Source organism: Acipenser ruthenus, chromosome 3, assembly GCF_902713425.1.
Source record: "Acipenser ruthenus chromosome 3, fAciRut3.2 maternal haplotype, whole genome shotgun sequence".
NCBI classification, from domain to species: Eukaryota; Metazoa; Chordata; class Actinopteri; order Acipenseriformes; family Acipenseridae; genus Acipenser; species Acipenser ruthenus.
This window is the reverse complement of record NC_081191.1, coordinates 34,309,680-34,315,734: the sequence shown is the minus strand read 5'-3', so window position 1 is coordinate 34,315,734 and position 6,055 is coordinate 34,309,680.

Sequence of the window (6,055 nt, the reverse complement as noted above, 5' to 3'; positions counted from 1 at the left end):
CAATTAAATGTATCCAGTATGGTGTTAAAGTTGTTCATGCATCTTCCCGATCCCAAATTTAATTTTAAAATTGGGCTATGCATCCATGATCTCTATTTCCTAAAATTAAAATATGTTTAAATCACAAAAATGCTTTGTATCGGTAATAAAAACCTTTCGAGAGAGGCTGCCTCACCAATTCAAGTGAATTTAAGTCTGAGATATAACTAGTATTACAATAATGCATAAAACAACTTATTAAAATATTCTGTGCTAAAATATTTGGATTATTATGACGTTCTTTTGTTGAAGTTTACTGCAGTGCCTCTAAGTAAGTTCCTGTGCTGTTCTTGGTTTCCCCAAGTACCCAAGCAACCTGTAACTCAGCCTGGCAGTTGTTTTGCAGATTCTGTATCCTATCCAAATCTCATGCTTCCTCTCCCTCCGAATGTTCCATCATCGGATTCATTACTTTTTGCTATATTAAATGAAAACTGTCCCTTTCTACCATACAAAGCTACCTAACAGGATTACAATTTCATTTTGGCTTAAACACACCTTTAAACTCCTTTTCACGTATTCAAATGCTGCTACGCGGCACCCAATGATCCGCTCCCAGTCTCCACCACCGTCCCCCCAAACTACCCATTACTAAAGAAGTGCTGCAATCACTCGTCAACATTCTCTGCTGTGGCTGCTTCACTCCATACAAAGACGCCCTCCTGAAAGCAATGTTCATCTCAGCTTGCTGCATATTCCTTCGGTGCGGCTAAATCACCTCCCGGACCCAGGCTTTCGACCCCTCTTCCAACTTCTGCATCAGAGACCTCCGTCTTCATCAGGTCATGTATGCCTTACATTTAAAACATTCCAAGACAGATCGTGAAAGGAAAGGGGTACTCATTTATTTATTTCAAACAAATTACGTAATACGTCCTTATTCTGCTCTTTCCAGCTAGCTGTCAGTGCGCCCGGAAGCCAGCCCTCTCTCTCACCCCAGAAGGAACTGTTGTTTCCAGGATTTGGTTTGAGACAATCTACATACAGCTCTTCAACATGCTGGATTCCCTCCTGATAACAACTCAGGCCATTCCTTCAGAATTGGTGGCGCCACTTCAGCTGCCTCAAGAAACATTTCTCCACATATGATGAAGTCTCTGGGACGGTGGACTTCTGGGGCGTATGAGCTGTACATACGAAAAAATGATGCAGACATTTCTGCAGCACAAAAAGCATGTCTTTAAAAAAAAATCTATCTATCTATCTATCTATCTATCTATCTATCTATCTATCTATCTATCTATCTATCTATATAATTGAACCCAGAGGAAGGGTAACCTTCAGCCATGGATTCTCAAAGGCTTCCTCCTGCCTCTCCTCGGTGCTGAGAGGTTTCATCCTGCAAGGTGAGAAGGCGAAGAGGACCAACCAGGCGTAAGTACAAAAACCCATCTTATTATCACTATTAATCTAATCGAGCACGGTTATAGTAGCACAAGGTAGGCTGGGCAGCACTCTTGTTTTTTGTTTGTTTTTTTTTGGGGGGGGGGGGGGGGGGTTAGGTGGCTTAGCACCACTCTCCGTAGCTGAAATGACATGTTAGGCATAATATCACTTGTTAGTCACAAGCACAAGGTGGCCTTGTCCCTTTTTGGGGGAAGGTGGCCCAAAGTGCCAGTTGTCCTGCTCGCTGGCAATAGCTCTCATCAAAAAATAATTATCACCTCAGTCAGCCTGGACACGGGCAGCTCTAGAGCTCAATGGACAAGGCCACGGGCCAAAAAGTATGTTACGTTCTCTGGTCCTTTGTCAAAACAATATAAAGATTTGGTCAAATGAATCTTTGGTGAATGTCTCCTTTCTGAAAGGAGGATCCACCCCTAATCACATACTCAATCAGAATGTTCCTATAAAGAGCCCTTTGCCCACGCCTCCTTGTCATTTCTTTGTCTGGTCCTCCTCCTCCCCTGCCTCCACCTTGCAGCCTGCCTTGTTCAGGGTGCCTCTTTCTGACCACTGACTATAAGCTATCAAAAATAATCACGTCACAGTTCAGCCAGTTCAGCCTGCCCCTGAAATACAAGCTCAGCTAAATGCTACTAGAAGTACAGATGTTTCAACATCAACTGTTCAGAGGAGATTGCATGAAGCTGGCATAACTGGAAGAATTGCTGCAAAGAAACCATTGTTAAGAGTGCAGAATAAGAGGAAGAGACTTGCCTGGGCCAAAAAACACAGAAACTGGATGTTTAAGGAGTGGAAGTCGGTCTTATGGACCGATGAGTCAAAATTTGAAATATTTGGGTCCAACTGCGAGCATTTGTAAGACGAAGAGAGGGTGAGCGCATGAGTTCTGCATGTGTGGTTCCCACTGTCAAGCATGGAGGAGGCAGTGTCGTGGTCTGGGGTTGCTTTGCTGGTGACAGGGTAGGTGATCTTTACCAAGTCCATGTCAAGCTCAACCAGCATGGCTATCATAGCATACTTCAGAGGCATGCCATTCCATCAGGATTACGGCTAGTTGGGCAGTCCTTCATTCTTCAGCAAGATAATGACCCGAAACACACCTCAAAGTTGTGCAAGAACTATCTGGCGAAGAAGGAAAGTGAAGGACAACTCAATCTAATGACCTGGGCTTCCCAGTCTCCAGACCTCAATTTTCTTGAACATTGCTTTGATACTCCTTATGTTTTGTTTTGTATATTGCAACATGTGTTTTCATTTTCAAGTATTTACAGAAACGTATACGACGTAAAACATTGTCAATTATGAAAAAAAATAGTTTCCAGCAAGTGTACTCAAACTTTTGACTGGTACTGTATATATATATATATATATATATATATATATATATATATACAGTCAACCCTGTTTATACTGCCAGGCATGAGCCATGGCCAAAAACAAGCAATAAGTGAGGGTGGCATTATAGTGAGGGTCAAAACACACACAGTCACACAAAAAAACTTTTATGTTTGCAATAAATTAAAACGTTTTATTTTTTTTGTTATACAATTAAAGTATCACCAGGCTATTTTGATAAAACATGAATGTTTTTTTTTTAATTACAGTAATGTAGTTCTTAACACCACAACAGTAGGTCGAGTGACGTTTTATCATCTTTTCCCATCTCTGTGAAACATACTTAAAAAATAATAATAATAAATAAACACTCATTTAGTGTCAAATCACACAAACAACAATTCCATAAAAATGTTTTTGTTACTGTACTGTCATTTGAACTTTACTGTTTGTGGCACGACTGTAGGTCTGCCCTGCTGAATACTATCCCCCATTGAACGATGCCATCTATTTATTTCACAAAGCAATTTAAGCTCAACAGCATTCTTTTTTTAAGCAGAATATGTGCAGGCAAACACTTTTTTTAAACGAAAAGTAAAAAAAAAAAAACGATTCTGCTGTTTACAAAACTGATGCTTTAGTTTAAGTCAGCCTTCATTTGTGCAAAACTTGCACGTAAACAAACAAATCTCTTACCGTACCTTTTTTTTTAACATTTACTGTGGTTTATAAAAGTCACTTATTTTAGACTGCATCAAGCCTTTTTCAGGTTAAACAAATCAACCCGTTCCATTTGTTGAATACCTCCAATTGTCCTTTGATTAACAGTATATGCCTCACTTAGGCGAGAAAACATTTGCAATGTTTTGTGACTTGCTTTCTTATTTTCAGATGCATACATGCAGATTTGTTTCTTTTGTTCTGGTGTTAAATGTAGGGTCGACTCGCCATTTTGTACTTTCTGTTTTGCAGTGGGAGTGTTGGTGACATTGGTATGAACGTTCAGTTAACATGAATTAGGAAAGCGAGTCAAAGATTAACTGCATAACTTTGTTGTTTTAATTGGCCGTGATTATTTCTCTGGCGCTACAATGAGGGAAACTACAATGCTTATATTTACGTTTGCTTGGCTTGAGAAGTTGGGCGGGTGGCGGACAGCGGAGTGGCGATATAATGGGTAAAAATAGCACTGTTTTTATATTGGTGGCATCTGTTCAGAGAGAATAGCTGGCGGTATGCGAGGGTGGCGTTATAAAATGTATATAAAAAATATATATATAAAAAATATATATATTTGTTTGTTTGTTTTTTTATACAGTTGTCCCGCATTATACTAAAAGGTACAGACCCATTCAGTCCCTATATGGTCGGGATTTCCAAGCAAATGTCCCGCGTCCTGATGCATAGGAAGAAAGTCCTGATATTTACACATAGAAAAAAAAATCATTTATTCTGCACAGTAGAGTTAGTGAAAACCACACGCTGTGCTCTTTGTGTTGCTGAGACATCTGATGACCAAGAAGACCAAAGGTAAGAACGCTTGATTATGTTTTACTGTCATGATGGTTGTGTCGCTTTGAGTTGGGGGGGGAGGTACGTCTATTATATGATAATGAGTGTTTTTTTGCGTATGACTCCTCCCATGTGTATGATGCATATGACCCCCCCTCCACCCCAGACGAGCGTCCTGCTGAACAGTTTCCAAATGTTGGCAAGTATGCAGACCCTGTGAAAATGTTTCAAGGTATTTACATAAGGATACTCTATGTTCCTAATCTTTACTATATTAACATTGGGAGGGTAGATCCGACCATGTTTCTCAGAATGTACAGAACACTCCATTTGTCCTGATGGTTTAGAAATCACTGGCATTCTTTCAAAAGATTAACTTACAGTTACTTGTTACTTCAAAGGGAATGAGTTATATGAAATGTTTCTCATCTGTTTAGCTGAATCAGAAAGGGAAGTCTCTCTTTTGACAATTAGTAACTTAAAGTTGAAAATGTTCACCTATTTATTAAGATATTTTTGAACAAGAAAGACAGAGTACTTTGTACTATATTTTTAGAAGCTGAGAATCTGATAATGCAAAATAAAGGGTTACAGGAAATCAAATAATTCCAGTTTTGTAAAATTTCTCATTTTTATCAACCAAACCAGAAAGCTGATGTTCTGGAGCTGTATTAATCTATATTTATAGACAATACAAGCATTTTATGTAAAGTGTGAACATTTAATGTGGTTGAGTTAAAACTCTCTTCTTTAAACTTCTTTAAACATTTAATTGCTGTTACCATGGTAAACTTTTAAACTTGTACAACTGTTGTGTAGCCGTATTTTCTTAAGATATGATCAGTACTCTTTTTGTAAAAGAAAGTAAAGGCATTTCCTTTTATTATTAAGTGTATAAAATGTTTTTTTAAATGTAAAGCTTCTGGTGTTTGCTTGATAGCAAAACTAAAACACTTCCTCATTCTATAAATGAGGGATTGCACCTAAGTTGTTTCTAAGTTGTAATATTACTTGATCATAAAGCTATGTCACTGGTTACCTAAGCCTAACCTCCACAGTTTAAATGTAAGACATTAACCCACCACACCATTTTGGTTTAAGAGGTAAATCATTGTAGCAGTTTACTGTGCTTATTCATAAATGTAAACCTATTTTAAATAACGTTTCTATATCCACAGTACAGTGGCAGCATGAGGTGTCATATATACGGTACCATCACTTTACAGGTAATGCTATGTACTGTGCCGAGTCTCTCATCCCGAAAGAATACTACCCTTAATAACCATTGCACATCGCTATGAAACAGGTTTGGACATTGTCACTGATATGATTGATTGCCCAAGTGTTGACAATCTTCAATTACCTTCCTACAAAAAAAAAAACTTTATGTACATATACTGCTTCTAGAAATTAATTTGAGTGATCTTGTGTACTTTATTATTGCTTATCTTAAACATTTTGCCAAGGGTGTGTATCAATGAATGTTGCTTTGACCACTGAAGTTTGGCATGTTTTAGATTGCTGTTCACCCACTGGAGGTGTTTAACATAAAATGTTAACAATAGTTTAATAAACTTTCACAAGTTAGCAATTAACCGCATGCTTAAATGCTTTGCAAATAAGGCAGCAAAATACACAAACGAGTTTTCGCACACCTTGACAAATGGAATTAATGCTCAAACACATAGGCCCCTCCCCAAACAAGTTGTGTGCGTATATTAGGATGATTCTTAAGGAAGGACCCCCTTCCAAATCCAGCATA